Source organism: Perca flavescens, unplaced genomic scaffold (assembly GCF_004354835.1).
Source record: "Perca flavescens isolate YP-PL-M2 unplaced genomic scaffold, PFLA_1.0 EPR50_1.1_unplaced_scaf_2, whole genome shotgun sequence".
NCBI classification, from domain to species: domain Eukaryota; kingdom Metazoa; phylum Chordata; class Actinopteri; order Perciformes; family Percidae; genus Perca; species Perca flavescens.
In genome coordinates this window covers 183,936-201,765 of record NW_021166625.1, presented here as the reverse complement: position 1 = coordinate 201,765, position 17,830 = coordinate 183,936, and the positions used below count along the sequence as shown (strand labels likewise).

Below are 17,830 nucleotides of genomic sequence, written 5' to 3'. Positions count from 1 at the left end.
GGTCTCACTAACCTCCTCCTCCTCCTCTGAGTCTGGTCTCACTAACCTCCTCCTCCTCTGAGTCTGGTCTCACTAACCTCTCCTCCTCTGAGTCTGGTCTCACTCTCCTCCTCTGAGTCTAAACCTCCTCCTCTGGTCTCACTAACCTCTCCTCCTCTGAGTCTGGTCTCACTAACCTCTCCTCCTCTGAGTCTGGTCTCACTAACCTCTCCTCCTCTGAGTCTGGTCTGGTCTCACTAACCTCTCCTCCTCTGAGTCTGGTCTCACTAACCTCTCCTCCTCTGAGTCTGGTCTCACTAACCTCTCCTCCTCTGAGTCTGGTCTCACTAACCTCTCCTCCTGACTGGTCTCACTCCTCCCTCCTCTGAGTCTGGTCTCACTAACCTCTCCTCCTCTGAGTCTGGTCTCACTAACCTCTCCTCCTCTGAGTCAGGTCTCCCTCGCGCTGGACTCAGTCTCACTGAGCTACTAACACTTAAATGGCATTACATCAGTGAGTTCAAACTGCTTATTGTGCGTAGTTTGCACTGACACTGAGATGCATGTTGTTGTGTAACTGGTGTGGCGCTGCCACTATTCTCTTGATTTGCACTTCGACATAGACTTCTTTTTTTTATTATTCTGCCATGGTTTGGTGCATTCACCGCCCGGTCACCATTTGCCATTCTGGGCATTTTCTTTTATTGCTTATCCAAGATGACAAACCTCCAAACAGAACTTTTGTTTTTTCGCCTCCCCACGATCAGCACCTCAACCTCAGTCAGTGAAGTTTTTTTTTTTTTTCGTCTGCAGCGGGATGACCCGTTGTGATTGGATAAAGAATGACGTCGGGGACGCATTTATAGTAATTTCCATATTCATTTATGGGAGGAGGCAAGGCGGGGTCGGTGGCTCGTTCACGTGCGCTCAATTTCACGTTGATTGTGATGTATAAAGGAAAGGTGCTCAGGACCTGGCGTAAGACCGGTTTTATACATGTGAATATTTCTGTGCGTAGGTACTTTTCAAGTTTTGGCCGTACGCCATCTTCTGGTATGAAAGCTGCAGTCTTTTATACATGAGGCCCCAGGGTCTCATTTATAAAACGGTGTGTAGTAGCTTTAATAAAGTGTACATACGCCCAAAAGCCTAAAATGGCGTACGCCAAAAAAAAGTGAGATTTATAAAACCGTGTGTATGCACACCTGTAAGCAATGTTCCCTTTATAAATCACAGATTACCTACAAGCGTGCGTACGTGGATCAGCCTCTTATCCCGCCCTGTACACGCCCATTTTTAACCATAAATAGTCAATGTAAAGCATCTCGTGAATGCTGATCAGTATGTTAATGACCCTGGCAGTTGTTCTTTCGTTACACCGAATCATGACGAATCATGACGACTGGTGGAGAAAAAAAAACAAAAAAACTCTCAGACGCTCGGGAATTGCTGCCAATTGAATTATAATTTCGGCCTGTTGTCGCACAGTGTATGGAAACCGGATCTATAGACTACCATTATTAATAAAATCTTCCAAAACAGCAGGCATTACGGTACTCGGGGACAGCTTTGATATACCAGACGTATATAATAAGATTTAACAGAACTATATATTATATCCAAACAAGCCTTAGTGATGAAGTTGAAGATTATATATAATATTTATATAAAAAAACACTTAGCTGTCTGACATTTCCCTCTGGAAACAGCCGGTTTCACCCAGAGTGGCGAGGACCTGTATTTGGACCGGGATGGCCCGGTTCTGGTCCGTTGCCCTCTCTACTGGACCCAAAACAGTACATAGATCCAAGAGCGCAGCTATATTACTATTACAGCTATATTACTATTACAGCTATATTAGGGAATTTAATTTAATAGTCATCGTCATGGTCCCTGAAGTCTCTTTTTCTCCTGATTCTTCCATTAGCGTAGTCCTCCTGCAGGGCCATCATGCAGCATTACGCACGGGTTCACCACAGTATTTATGTTTAGTCTACAACAATTTGTGATTGTTAACACCTTGCTAAAATCACAGCAACAACTAGTGGTATCCCCCACCCCGAGATACAATTTGAAATCGAAATGTAATAAGCAAACCCACTTTTCTTCATGAAGGTTTTGTTATGAACAGTAGCCTATTAAAGTTCGGACCGATAACGAGGACATTAAGGGTAACGATTGCGCAAGAGCTTAACGGCTGTATTTCCAGACATTTGATGATATATGCACAGTTTTAAAGACAGATATTTAGTTATGTACACTGTGTTCTGCAGTTATCTAATGGTAGGGTATTTGATGCTATCCTGTATTCCATGCAGTCGGGCCATCTCCTCCTCCTGCACTCCGTAGTGGACAATGTGATGGTTTGATTTAAGATTTGAGTTGGAGGTGTTTATGGAACAATTATCACTCAGTACAAGCGCAAATAACACTGCTGGATTTAATCTTCATATGGTGTGAAGAAATGTGCGTGAGGCATTAATACTTAAACATATTAAGAGTAATTGTTATTCCCACATGTACTTTCTGCAGTCTGACTTCAGTTCACCACCTCACCATCTGCGTCGCCCATTCCTATTTTGTCTCCAAAATGTGCGTACGCATGGGTCAGAGTTTGCGTGGAGGACCAAACATTCTCCCGTCAAGTTTGTTTTTTATAAATCACAACCTTTGCGTGGGAAGTGGCGTACGCACATTTTCAGCCTGTTTTGTGCGTACGCCACGTTTATAAATGAGACCCCAGGTCTGTAAAACAAGAGTTTCTCCTTAAAGACTCATGCAAAAGCTCTTCCTGTTTTTAGTTCGATCCAGGACTGAAAGGGTCATTGAACCCTCTGAGTCTCTGTAACCATTCAGGACACCCAGGAGGGATCTGATTGGCTGCTGCCGGTCTTGTGGTTATCCAGAGGACAGAAAGATGACATTAGTCCTGATTCCCCTCCATGAGGTTTGTCAACATGACACCCACTGAGGTGGACTCCATTAGAGGACAGTCAGGACATTAGTCCTGAGGAAGTCCCATTAGAGGAAGTCGAAAGATGACATTAGTCACTTGTCATTAGAGGACATCAAAGATGAACACAACCTGGAACTCTTCAAACCTGCAGATTCTATTTTGAAAGATTTAGTGCGCAAAAAGTCTGAATTTCCGTTAGAGGAAAAAAATATTCTGATATATAACACCTTGCGGCGCACACTGGCACGCACTCTTCTCGTTGTAAATATGAACATGCGTTACCTTATGCGCGGTCGCAGCACGAGCCCTCACGCTCCTCCCAGGGTGGTCCCATATTTGTCCTAATAAGGTCCATGTTAATCAATCAGTGAATATTCCAGCCTTGAAAGGAGCCCTTGATCACCAATCACGAAACAGAAAAATGGGGACAAAACCCGATTCAGTGATTGTGAGATCGATGTGCTCCTAACAGAGGTAGGACATAGAAACAAAATCCAGTTTGGAGGCCTTAACCCTTGTGTAGTGTTCATATTTTTGTTACACAAACTTAATAATGTCATGTAACAGATTTAGCTCAATTACCAATGATACATCATTTATGGTTCATATTTGCCATTTACCCCTGTGAGATCACATTTATGATCATATGATCATTTTCGTGTTTTTGGGGGAAAGGAAATTCAATTATTAAAAAGGTAAAAAATAGAAACAAGATTTTGGATCTTTATTGTTGCAGAACAGGTGAAAGTACTTGAAATGTAAAAATTTGGTAACTTTGTGTGTGAATAGCAGGTGCAGAAAGACGACATTCCCACACACAGACACCTACACTCAAACATGTCCACATAAAGACACACACACACACACACACACACACACACACACACACACACACACACACACACACACACACACACACACACACACACACACCGCATTTCACGGGGGGAGGCAGGGGAGAGCAGTGGAAGAAAAGTGCATTTCCTCCGCTGCTCGGTGTGGGAGGATCCTCTCTCCGGGCTCTGCGACCGGCTCTGGGTCGGCTTGGAGAGAACGGGATTGTTGGGTTCAGGAAAATAAAAACTGGGTTAGGTTCGGAAAACGGGCATACCATCGGAGTTCACTAAAACGCAGTCTACAAAACCTTGGGAGCATTACGCACGATCAATCAATCAATCAATCAATCAAAAATGTATTTATAGAGCACTTTAAAATCCAAAGAGGACACAAAGTGCTGTACAATAAATGATTTCATAAAAGCCCTAAATACAAAACTCACATGATACAAAAAAACAATAACAAACCATATAAAGAACCAATACGATCAATATAACCAGACATGAATTGTCAATTTCAGTTTTCAAAGGCCAAAGAATAAAGGTGGGTTTTAAGAAGAGACTTAAAGTGAAGATGCCTGTCTAATGTTCAAAGGTAAATCGTTCCACAATTTAGGAGCTGCTACAGAAAAAGTCCCCTTTTAGCTTTCGCTTTGTTTTAAAGCGATAGCTAAAAGGGGACGATCACACGTGTGGTCAAAAGGTTGCGTGTAAACTGGGAACATTTTTACGCATGGAAATTCTTTATAAATCCCGACTATTGCGACGAAAAATTTCAACCTGCTTCACGCAACTTTTTCTTGCGTAACAGGTTTTATAAATGAGGCCCCTGGAGTCTTTCCAATGATCCTGTTCTCCCAGAAAGAGAATGAATCACAGAGCAGGATGATCAGAGAGAGAAATCATTCAGTGAAGAGATTCAGACTTTATTTTCTGCTTGAGAGCTTCTAGTTTCTGCAGCAGCTTCTGTTTCTGGAGATTAAAAAGTGGTCTTCCTCTCTTTCTAACAGGACCCATCAGAGGCCAGACCCTGCTGAACCTGAAGCTGAATCTGAACCTGAACCCAGCTGTGTCCATGTAGAGTCACTGGTCCATGGAGATACCACTACTTTAATAAAAAAAGACCTTTAAGGGAGGGGCGAGTAGAAATGGAGGAGAGAGATGGAGAGATGGAGAGACTTGAATGGCAGAAGCTGCAAATTGAAAGGGAAATTGAAATGTTAAGAAGTTCACCTCAAACGTGATATTAACTTTAAAGGAGAGCAACCCTCTGCTGAGAAGAGGTAAGCTGTTAATATTATAATATTCCTAAATCATGTTTTAACTTTTATGTTTCCAGAGAAGTTTATGGAGTTCATTTTCAGCATCTTTCTTCTTCACATGCATTTATATTCTCACATTTGAAAGTTGTCCAGTTAAGCCAGTCTTCAACTCTTGACTTTAGGTAAATATTGGATCTGGTTTGGTCCTATATATTATCTGATGTTTTAGCTTTTTAACCCAGTTTTTTGTATAGTTTATTGAACTTCTTTGTGTTAATCTTGTTTTAGTTGCTGCTTGTATCTCCAGCAGTTTTTGTGTCTGAACACTAAAAAGTGAATTTCCATCCCTGTTGGTCTTACTCTCTGTCTAACAGGATCCATCAAAGACCAGACTCTGCTGAACCTGAACCCAGCTGTGTGTCCTTCAAGAGTGACCGGTCATATGATTTCTATATTAACTTTAAAGGTCAACAACCCTCTGCTGGAAAGAGGTAAGCTGTTAATATTATAATATTGCTGATTCATGTTTCAAATTTTATGTATCCAGAGAAATGTTTGAATTTATTTTCAGCATCTTTCTTCTTCACATATATTTATATTCTCACATCTGAAAGCTGTCCAGTAAGACCAGTCTTCAACTCTAGATCTCAATTTAATATTGGACCTGGTTTGGTCCAATATTATCTGGTGTTTTAGCCAAATTAAAAAGCTGAACTCCACAAGACTAAGGCGGTCTATTTCCAGCAGCAGATTACCCATTCTTCTACCAACCCAAAGACATTATGGCATACCCTTAAGGTCATCACTGGCGAAACTGAGAAAAAAAATTAAAGTCAAAATTTCCCTAAAGGGTACTCTTATTTCGGTGTTTTTGTGGAATGGAATTATTGTAGTTGATGACTGAAATGAGAATAATTTTGCAAAATAATTTCCTGTCTCACTCAAAATATATTTCTGTTTAGACAAAAACATTTTTTTTAATTTTTATTCTGATTTCAAAATATATTTTTATTCAGTTTTGGACAGAAAGTAAAGCATTATTGGCATTTCATTGTTAATAATTAGGCCTACAGACATTAATATTAATATTATATTTTATGTAGGAAGACTGTAACTGAACATGTGACCCTCACTAAATGTGTTTTTCTATGAGGACCATATTTTTCAGACTTTTCTCTGGTGTTTTAGCTTTTTAACCCAGTTTTTTGTATAGTTTATTGAACTTTTTTGTGTTAATCTTGTTTTAGTTGCAACTTGTATCTCCAGCAGTTTGTGTTTGAACAATAAAAAGTGAATTTCCATCCCTGTTGGTCTTACTCTCTGTCTAACAGGATCCATCAAAGACCAGACTCTGCTGAACCTGAACCCAGCTGTGTGTCCTTCAAGAGTGACCGGTCAAAAGAAGACTATATTAACTTTAAAGGTCAACAACCCTCTGCTGGAAAGAGGTAAACTGTTAATATTATAATATTGCTGATTCCTGTTTTAACGTTTATGTATCCAGAGTAGTTTTGGGATTTATTTTCAGCATCTTTCTTCTTCACATCCATTTATCTTCTCATATCTGAAAGTTGTCCAGTGACCTGGTTTGGTCCAAATAGGCCTGTCACGACAGTCAATAAATCGAGTTATTGCACGATAAAAAAAAATGAGTTCGATAATTTTTACGGCCGCGATAATTTCCATTTGCATGCTTGTTTGTTTTCCTCATCTCTCTCTACCAGAGAGACTGGAGGACCACTCTCGGTTCCTTAGCGTAACGAGGAGTGAACCCTCTTGTCAGTCGCATGGTCTTTGTGTGGGCTGGACTCCAGGCGGAGAGAGAGAGACAGAAAAACGCTAGTTGAGAGTTGGAGCAGGGTTTCCCGTATAGACAGTGACACCAATGGACCAATAGACCCCGTTGCTCTGGATGGAGACCAGTGAAGGCTATTAGAAGCACTTTTCCGGTGATGGCCAGCTTTACTGCGCAGCCTCCATCTGAGAGAATGTGACGTGAGCAACGTGTCTGAAAGTGTGAAGTCTTCTGGTAGCTGTGAGAGAGAAATCTCAATCATTCCCAATCATTCCCAATTGTACAGATACGGAGACTGTAGGTGTAGACACAGGCTAGGAGATAAACATAGACACAGGCTAATTACTGATCACTAACATGCTAGTTAACATTAGTAATTACTGATCACTAACATGCTAGTTAACATTAGTAATTACTGATCACTAACATGCTAGTTAACATTAGTAATTACTGATCACTAACATGCTAGTTAACATTAGTAATTACTGATCACTAACATGCTAGATAACATTAGTAATTAAACCTAAACATCTCACGTAAGTCGAAACTGCCTGTGAGCTTCTCCTGTACTATACGGTAATTCCTCTACTGTGTGACAGTAAGTCTCGTGGTTATGACACAATCGTTAGCTTATTTTTACAAAAACGTCTGCTACGGAGCCATAACGTGAGGTACAAGGTAATGGAGCCTTTTAGACATTGTCGTGTTTCTTTGGAACTAAACAACGGACAAATAGTCTTTAAACGCTTCAGATGTAAAGTTATTCGCAGTCAAGTGACGTAAAAAAAAAATGGCGGTCAGCGGAATGCTAACAGGAGGTGATGGCCAGTTAGCAACAAAATGGCACCATGATGGCTCGACTTCTGAAGCGAAGCTTACCCCCTTGGTTTCCCGCAGCACTTTGCAGTTAAGGCGCCGTCAAAAAAAAAAGTATATGAGCGATATCCACCGTGTTACTCGGCGTCCCGTTTTCTTCCTTTCATTCCAAACCACACAGCTGACAACCTGCAGGTGGAGTCGGTGGAGACGGGCTCGGATACATATAGGGTACTAGATACATATAGGGTACTAGATACATATAGGGTACTAGATACATATAGGGTACTAGATACATATTGGGTACTAGATACATATAGGGTACTAGATACATATAGGGTACTAGATACATATAGGGTACTAGATACATATAGGGTACTAGATACATATTGGGTACTAGATACATATAAGGTACTAGATACATATAGGGTACTAGATACATATTGGGTACTAGATACATATAAGGTACTAGATACATATAGGGTACTAGATACATATAGGGTACTAGATACATATTGGGTACTAGATACATATAAGGTACTAGATACATATAGGGTACTAGATACATATTGGGTACTAGATACATATAAGGTACTAGATACATATAGGGTACTAGATACATATAGGGTACTAGATACATATTGGGTACTAGATACATATTGGGTACTAGATACATATAGGGTACTAGATACATATAGGGTACTAGATACATATAGGGTACTAGATACATATGAGGTACTAGATACATATAGGGTACTAGATACATATAGGGTACTAGATACATATAAGGTACTAGATACATATAAGGTACTAGATACATATATAGGGTACTAGATACATATAGGGTACTAGATACATATAGGGTACTAGATACATATATGGTACTAGATACATATATGGGTACTAGATACATATAGGGTCTAGATACATATAGGGTACTAGATACATATAAGTATACTAGATACATATAGGGTACTAGATACATATTGGGTACTAGATACATATAAGGTACTAGATACATATAGGGTACTAGATACATATAGGGTAATTAGAGATACATATAGGGTACTAGATACATATATTGGGTACTAGATACATATAAGGTACTAGATACATATAGGGTACTAGATACATATAGGGTACTAGATACATATTGGGTACTAGATACATATAAGGTACTAGATACATATAGGGTACTAGATATATATTGGGTACTAGATACATATAAGGTACTAGATACATATAGGGTACTAGATACATATAGGGTACTAGATACATATAGGGTACTAGATACATATTGGGTACTAGATACATATAAGGTACTAGATACATATAGGGTACTAGATACATATAAGGTACTAGATACATATAGGGTACTAGATACATATAGGGTACTAGATACATATAGGGTACTAGGTACATATAGGGTACTAGATACATATAGGGTACTAGATACATATAGGGTACTAGGCTCGGGCATTCACGCCGCTGTGGACTCGTCAGTCTCGCGAGCGGTTTCAGGAAAGTGGCTGCATGTGTCCAACAATGCACAGAACATTAACGGTACAAGCCTACAGCTGTGTGTGTGTGTGTGTGTGTGTGTGTGTGTGTGTGTGTGTGTGTGTGTGTGTGTGTGTGTGTGTGTGTGTGTGTCGGCCCGCCCCCACGAAGCTCCGACCTGAAGAGGAGCAGAAGCCGCACCTTCGCCAAAATGAAGACTGAAAAACAGAACTATTTTGGTACATTTACTGGCCATGTGGCATATAGCCATACAGATAGGTTTAACTTATTAATTATATATTATTTAAATTTAATATTTTGTGTTAAATAATTGTAAAATGTAGTACAGAGTCTGTAGTCTGAGAACTTACGTGTCACAAACGGCAATCCCACAACTGTACATCAGCGTGAAAGACGACATACTAAAGGAGATCAAAGACATATTGTGGATATTTAAAATGTCTTCCAGTTCCAGTGTTAAATATTCTTTAGAAATAAAAGTATATTGATCTTTGAAAAGGTGTACCTGCATTATTATGCCATTATCATTATATTAGATGCAAATGGTCTCTAAATGACAATATTATCGTTTATCGCAATAATTTCTGGGACAATTTATCATCCAGCAAAATTTGTTATCGTGACAGGCCTAGGTCCAAAACTATCTGATGTTTTAGCCCCGTTAAAAAGCATTTTAAATCTCCCATAGCCATAGGGTAGGCTAAAAATCATGGATGGCAAAATTCTTCCCAAATGTTCTTCTCCAACTGGGAATACCAGGGACTGCAAATACTGGGACTTCTTCAACAAGTATTGCTGGTAACCTTTGCCTTTTCCGACGGACCTGCCCCAGAAAAGATGTTTGCAAAAGCGCTTTTGATCAGGACACTATATGCCATGAGAAGACCTCTGCCATTTGAGTCTGGAAGTTAAAGCCAAGTTTCAGTGAGTGGCTTCTGACCAGATCCCCCCCCCCAAGTCTCCTGACCCAAATTGGTCAAAATGCAAAATTCTCCCCAAATGTTGGATGTGGGTTTGCCAGTTGGATGTCAAAAGGTGGAAGCAAAAAAAGGAAACCAACATCCAACAGTATCCTCAGTCCAGGTCAGCAGTTCTCCCCGACTACAAACAGGCCATCTAAGCTCTGCTTCCCCCCTGAGTCGGCTGATGGTTTGCCAAAATCGTTTTCAGGCCAACTGAAGGTTTTTCACCGTTGACTCCCCAAACTTCTTCTACCTACAAATATTTGGCTCCATGACCACAGCAGCTGCAGACTGCTGGCCTCATGATACCAGTCTGCTGCTGTAGGAGTTATTTAGACCAACCATGTTGTAGCCTTTGTTTACTTCTTAGTTCTTTCTGTTGATTCACAATGGGGTCAGCAGTACCACCAACACTTTAACCCTTCCGGGTCGCTGATCACGCCGGCGTGATCAAGTCACATGACCAGTTTAAGACGTCGAAGCATAAAAACAAAGTCACGTTGAGCGCTGCCGTCCACTTCTGTCTAAAGTGCAGGCTTGAAACTCCATTCTAGGTTTTGTTTTATGTTGATAGACCAAGTAAAAATGGAGATATGATCATTTAAACTTTATATAAAAAAATATTGAAAATATTGACGCGTTCATAAAAGAACGCAAGATGAGATGCTGCAGGCGTTGCATTTATTCTAATAACTTCGTCGGTTTTTGTCATAAACGAAAACGGAGAAAAATGTCTGAATCTGCTGATTCTGCTCTTCAGGCTGCACATTTTAGGGAGGGGAGGGGAGGAGGAGCTAACTGAGCAAAGAAGCGAAATTGAAAGGCGGGAGATTGACGGAGTAGGCAAAGAGAGACATATTAGAGAGCGAAAGAGATATTATTGCTAGTTTTTGGAAGAGTTTGAGTAGATTTTGAGAGTAGTTTAGGAGTAGTGTAGATAGTTTAGGTAGTTTAGGAGTAGTGTAGATAGTTTAGGTAGATTAGGAGTAGTGTAGATAGTTTAGGTAGTTTAGGAGTAGTGTAGATAGTTTAGGTAGTTTAGGAGTAGTGTAGATAGTTTAGGTAGTTTAGGAGTAGATGTAGAGTTTTTTGCGTAAGGAAAAAGAAGCGAATGTTTTCGGTTGAACAAGCCCTCAACTTATTCTATCGACTGGACGACCAGGATGCTGTTTACATTTCATCGTCGGATTCAGAAAGTGGCGACGATGAGATTGACGACTCGGCTTTTGTGGTTCACAACAAGAGGTGAGACAAACGTTTTGTTAACATTTATTTTCTTCTTTTAGCTTTTTGTGTGTGTGTGGGTGTGGGTGTGTATATATGTGTCTGTGTCTCTCTGTGTGTGTGTGTGTGTGTATATATATATATATATATATATATATATATATATATATATATATGTATGTATATGTATATATATGTGTGTGTGTGTGTGTGTGTGTGTGTGTGTGTGTGTGTGTGTGTGTGTGTGTGTGTGTGTGTGTGTATATATATGTATGTATGTGTGTGTATATATGTATGTGTGTGTATGTATGTGTGTGTATGTATGTATATATGTATATATGTATGTATGTATATATGTATATGTATATGTATGTGTGTGTCTCTGTGTATATATGTGTCTCTGTGTGTGTGTATATGTCTCTGTGTCTCTGTCTGTCTGTCTTTCTGTGTGTGTATATATATGTGTGTGTGTCTGTCTGTGTGTGTGTGTGTGTGTGTGTCAGTGTATATTTGTGTGTGTGGGGGGGGTTGTGTGAACAACAATTTCATTGCCAATGACTGCTTCACTGTAATTGTTGTGCATATGTGCCAATGAGCATCTTTAACTTTTGATGTACAATATGTCTTGACATGTACAGAGATGATGAGCAGCCTGGCCCATCTACAACCCTGACAACAAGCAGACAGGCCTACACAGAGAGGGGCTGGAAGGAAGAGTCAAACCAGGTCAAGATCTCCAACCAAGTCAGGACAGACACACCACAGCTCTGAGCCCTGGAAAACCGAGAGTGATCCTGATACTGCCCCACAAACCAGTAGGTTCATGCCCTGCAGATCACCAGGAGCCCAGGTGAATATGCATTCAGTACACTTATCAATGGACCTGTTCCAGCTGTACTTTGCCATGGATACCATGAGGACACTCTGCAAAAACAGTTTCTAAGCAAAAAAGAAAAGAAAAAACGCCTATTGCCACACCTGCTTTTTGCTGTATATAGATTGATTTTATCTCAATTTTACCTTTTTTCTATGTTGTATTTGCACTATTTGGGAACCCTCATACTCTGAGAATGCAAGGCATTTAATGTAGCTCTCTGTATAATTGTATGCATAAACTGTTTTCAAGAGTGGCAAAGCTAAAAACAAAAAAAAAAAAAAAATGGCTACACCCGCTTTTTTTTTTTGTAAATCATATTTTTTTGTATATATCTTGATTATATCTGAATTTTACCTTTTTATATGTTGATATGTACAACTTGTGTTTACATTACAAACTTTTAAAAAGGCCTGGTTGAGCATGTTTGTGTTTTTTATATTAAAAAAACTATCATTTTTCAAATCGGATTTTGTGTTTTTTGTGTGTTTTTGGGTCCAGTATGGTGAAACAGTACATTAAAGTGAAAAACTAATTATCATGTCATATAGGTGATCTTGTGCTGAAAAGAAAGATACCAAACATTGGTATGGTAAACATTTTGTTATGTTGCAAAATAAAAAAAATAAAAAGTACTCAAAAACGGCCAAAATAGCCCAAGACTCCGAAGGGTTAATGTCAGGGGACAACGTCTGATTCAATGCTGTAATCAACACTTTCAGTCACAGGACCTTTACATTGTGTTTGTCTCTGTGTGGACAGACATGATGTGAGCTAATTCTTCCTGATTCCTCCACAGAGTGGACCAGGAGAGCTCAGAGGTTCCCATTGGTCAGTCTGCCCAGCAGCATCAAACACAGCTGGACTCCATATTTATGGTCTGTACATTTACAACAACTACTTTTACATCTATTCTGTTCACAATCATCTCCATGCTGCACGTTTTAGACCAGAGGATTGTCAGTCTGTACAACATGGATCTGATGTTTGCTTCCATGATTTCAGTTTGATTTGATTCATATAATCTTCTGTTCCAGCTGCTGGAGGAGAACATCATCACTTATGTGAAGAACGAGCTGAAGAAGATCCAGAAGCTTCTGAGTCCAGATTACCCAGAATGCTCAGAGAGTCAGTGGGAGGATGAAGATGAAGAGCAGAGGAGGAGCAGAGAGGCATTTCTGAAGATCACACTGCACTTCCTGAGGAGAATGAAGCAGGACGAGCTGGCTGACTGTCTGCAGCGCAGTAAGAGGATTTCTCTAAATAATTAACTTGCTGGACTAATGGGACATTTACTACTGTCTCCAGAGATGGGTCAAAGTATGTTCATGTTTCTTTATAAATCACTTACTGATCTTCTTTGTTCTGTATTCATTCAGGAAGTCCAGCTGGAGTTTGTGTTTAAAACTCAAATCTAAACTAAACAAGAAGTTCCAGTGTGTGTTTGAGGGGATTGCTAAAGCAGGAAACCCAACCCTTCTGAATCAGATGTTCACAGAGATCTACATCACAAAGGGAGGGACTGCAGAGGTCAATGCTGAACATGAGGTCAGACAGATTGAAACAGCATCCAGGAAACCAGACAGACCAGAAACAACAATCAGACGAGAAGACATCTTTAAAGCCCCACCTGGAAGAGATGAACCAATCAGAACAGTGCTGACAAAGGGAGTGGCTGGCATCGGGAAAACAGTCTTAACACAGAAGTTCACTCTGGACTGGGCTGAAGACAAAGCCAACCAGGACATCCAGTTCACATTTCCATTCACCTTCAGAGAGCTGAATGTGCTGAAAAGAAAAAGTACAGCTTGGTGGAACTTGTTGATTACTTCTTTAGTGAAACCAAAGAAGCAGGAATCTGCAGGTTTGAAGAGTTCCCGGTTGTCTTCATCTTTGATGGTCTGGATGAGTGTCGACTTCCTCTGGACTTCCTCAACACTGAAATCCTGACTGATGTTACAGAGTCCACCTCAGTGGATGTGCTGCTGACAAACCTCATCAGGGGGAATCTGCTTCCCTCTGCTCGCCTCTGGATAACCACACGACCTGCAGCAGCCAATCAGATCCCTCCTGAGTGTGCTGACATGGTGACAGAGGTCAGAGGGTTCACTGACCCTCAGAAGGAGGAGTACTTCAGGAAGAGATTCAGAGATGAGGATCAGGCCAGCAGAATCATCTCTCACATCAAGAAATCACGAAGCCTCCACATCATGTGCCACATCCCAGTCTTCTGCTGGATCACTGCTACAGTTCTGGAGGACATGTTGAAGACCAGAGAGGGAGGAGAGCTGCCCAAGACCCTGACTGAGATGTACATCCACTTCCTGGTGGTTCAGTCCAAAGTGAAGAACATCAAGTATGAAGGAGGAGCTGAGACAGATCCACACTGGAGTCCAGACACCAGGAAGATGACCGAGTCTCTGGGGAAACTGGCTTTTGAGCAGCTGCAGAAAGGCAACCTGATCTTCTATGAATCAGACCTGACAGAGTGTGGCATCGATATCAGAGCAGCCTCAGTGTACTCAGGAGTGTTCACACAGATCTTTAAAGAGGAGAGAGGACTGTACCAGGACAAGGTGTTCAGCTTCATCCATCTGAGTGTTCAGGAGTTTCTGGCTGCTCTTCATGTCCATCTGACCTTCACCAACTCTGGAGTCAACCTGCTGTCAGGAAAACAAACATCATCAACACAGTTCTACCAGAGTGCTGTGGACAAGGCCTTACAGAGTCCAAATGGACACCTGGACTTGTTCCTCCGCCAGAGTCCTGGGTCTTTCACTGCAGACCAATCAGAGTCTCAAGGTCTGCTGACACAGACAGGAAGTAGCTCAAAGACCAATCAGGAAACAGTCAAGTACATCAAGAAGAAGATCAGTGAGAATCTGTCTGCAGAGAGAAGCATCAATCTGTTCCACTGTCTGAATGAACTGAATGATCATTCTCTAGTGGAGCAGATCCAACAGTCCCTGAGTTCAGGAAGTCTCTCCACAGATGAACTGTCTCCTGCTCAGTGGTCAGCTCTGGTCTTCATCTTACTGTCATCAGAAGAAGATCTGGACGTGTTTGACCTGAAGAAATACTCTGCTTCAGAGGAGGCTCTTCTGAGGCTGCTGCCAGTGGTCAAAGCCTCCAACAAAGCTCTGTAAGTGGGATTTATTCATCAATAAATACTCTGATATCTTTCAACAGGAGTTAAATATAATAACTTTTTTACTTCCTGTTGTCTCTCCAGACTGAGTGGCTGTAATCTGTCAGAGAGAAGCTGTGAAGCTCTGTCCTCAGTTCTTAGCTCCCAGTCCTTTAGTCTGAGAGAGCTGGACCTGAGTAACAACAAGCTGCAGGATTCAGGAGTCAAAGCCTCTCTGATGGACTGAAGAGTCCACACTGCACACTGGAGACTCTCAGGTTATTCAACCTTTTATTAAAAAAAGATTGATACCTTTCAACATGAGTTTCTTAATGTATAAATTATTAAATGGACTGTCTGAATATCCTTTTTAGGTTGAGTGGCTGTAATCTGTCAGAGAGAAGCTGTGAAGCTCTGTCCTCAGTTCTCAGCTCCCAGTCCTCTAGTCTGAGAGAGCTGGACCTGACTAACAACAATCTGCAGGATTCAGGAGGGAAGCTGATCTCTGATGGACTGAAGAGTCCACACTGCACACTGGAGACTCTCAGGTCAGGATTCATTAACCCATTCAGCTGATGACCATTTAAAGTCTGATTAACTTTAGTTGACAAAACAACTAACATGTAGCTTTGTGTCTGTTGATATGATAAACTTGGGCAGTAGTTTTTAATTATGTAATTATTAATTTCTAGACTCAGAATTACTTTCCATGAGGATTTTTCATTGTTTACTTTTGTTGTTAAATAATTAAAAACCACAGCAGCACAGATTATTTTAAATATTTATTCTTAATCTGGACCAAAATATATCTGGACAGCAAGCTCCCCGTGTTGACAGAGGGTTCCTGTGTGTTGTTCTGTGTGTTTGCAGTCTGTCAGGCTGTCTGATCACAGAGGAAGGCTGTTCTTCACTGGTCTCAGCTCTGAGCTCCAACCCCTCCCATCTGAGAGAGCTGGACCTGAGCTACAATCATCCAGGAGACTCAGGAGTGAAGCTACTGTCAGAGGGACTGAAGGATCCTCTCTGGAGACTGGACACTCTCAGGTACAAACACTGATGAACCAAAAAGGAGATATTTGTGTAGGAAGTTTTAAAGGAGAACATCTCTAAAATAACTAAAATGATAACTCCCTTTTGTTAATAATTTATGTAATTTGGACACATCTCTGTATGTTAAAGGCACTGTCCGTGGTTTTAAGAAACATCCTGTTTTTCCCTCTTTCCCGGGATCAAGTCAGTTTCAACTCAACAGAAAGGTCCAGCTAGAGGCTGGCTAGAGGTTTACAATGTCAGTTGCCGGTGCTGCATGGCTCATGTGATCGATCAGAGACGTACACTGACGTGTGGTCCAATTATTGTACAAAGTTCCTCTTGTGCTGAGAGAGTACCGACTTTAAATTCAAAAAGTCCCTCAAAACGCTCTGTCCTAGTTCCAATATATGTGCGTGTGAGAGTGATGTAATGTTGATGTTTCTACAGAGAATGGTCCACTGTTGCACCAAATGCTTGCTCTTGGGGAATTGTTGGGGCTCTGTAAATGATAGTGTGGCAGTGTAATCCTGTTCGCACTATGCATACCTTTTTTTTTTTTTTTCTATGAGACACTCATCTAATAACAATGTGTAAATGCGCACATAGTCTCTTCTGCTCTCTGCTATGTTCAATTATATTTTCCTCCTTATTTATACGTTATTTCACCCACAAGCCATCCACTATTAATCAGAATATTCATTGTTATGACTCGAACTGTAGATCAGAGGTGGGCCGTCAGGGCCAGCAAGGCTTTCTCTGCTGGCCAAGAGATGATTATATTTTTATAATTAAAGGCCTATATATTCATTTCTAAAATAAATAAATATATATTTATCAATTTCATTTCATATATTGCATACACAAGTTTGTTTAAATTTTTAGATGTAAAGTTAATGAAAGAAAGGTGGATGTACTTTTTCTTCACATAATGAGCAGCTTTTGGTAAGTTTAATGGCTTTTTTTCAGTGAAATTATTTTATAGCTATTACTGCTTGCTTTAGGCGTTAAAGATTTGAGCAGTGTCAGTGGCCGATGTGCCTTTGTGTGTTAAGCCCCCGCTGCTTGCCTGGAATTTGTGGGGAGGCCTGTTGATTGCGGATTGTGTAATTTGTGTTTTTGATTGCTTTGTGGTCACCGTATGAGTAAATATGACCAGGGACCTGTTGCACAAAAGTAGAATTAAGAAATCCAGGATAACTGAAAAAGCGCAGCTTAACTTAGTGTGATCCACTCATCGCGGCTTAATTGGTTGCACGTTTGCCGAGCCAGGATAAAAAGGTGAAGCTATGTCAAGCCAGGTGTACATAGCTTGGATAAGTGCACGCTCACGGCTTTCTTAAATAGACCACGGTATCGATCACAGATTTACTGATGCAGAAATGGAGAAGACCCGTGCAGCATAGGTTTCACCCGCTGAGCAGCAGCTTCTAATGGAAAATTACGAGG

The 17,830-nt window shown here is 40.7% G+C and overlaps 1 pseudogene; it reads left to right on the top strand.

Moving 5' to 3' along the window:
• The first annotated feature begins 2,936 nt into the window (after positions 1-2,936).
• Positions 2,937-17,830, top strand: part of LOC114551577 (NLR family CARD domain-containing protein 3-like) — a 37,361-nt pseudogene continuing 22,467 nt past the window's right edge.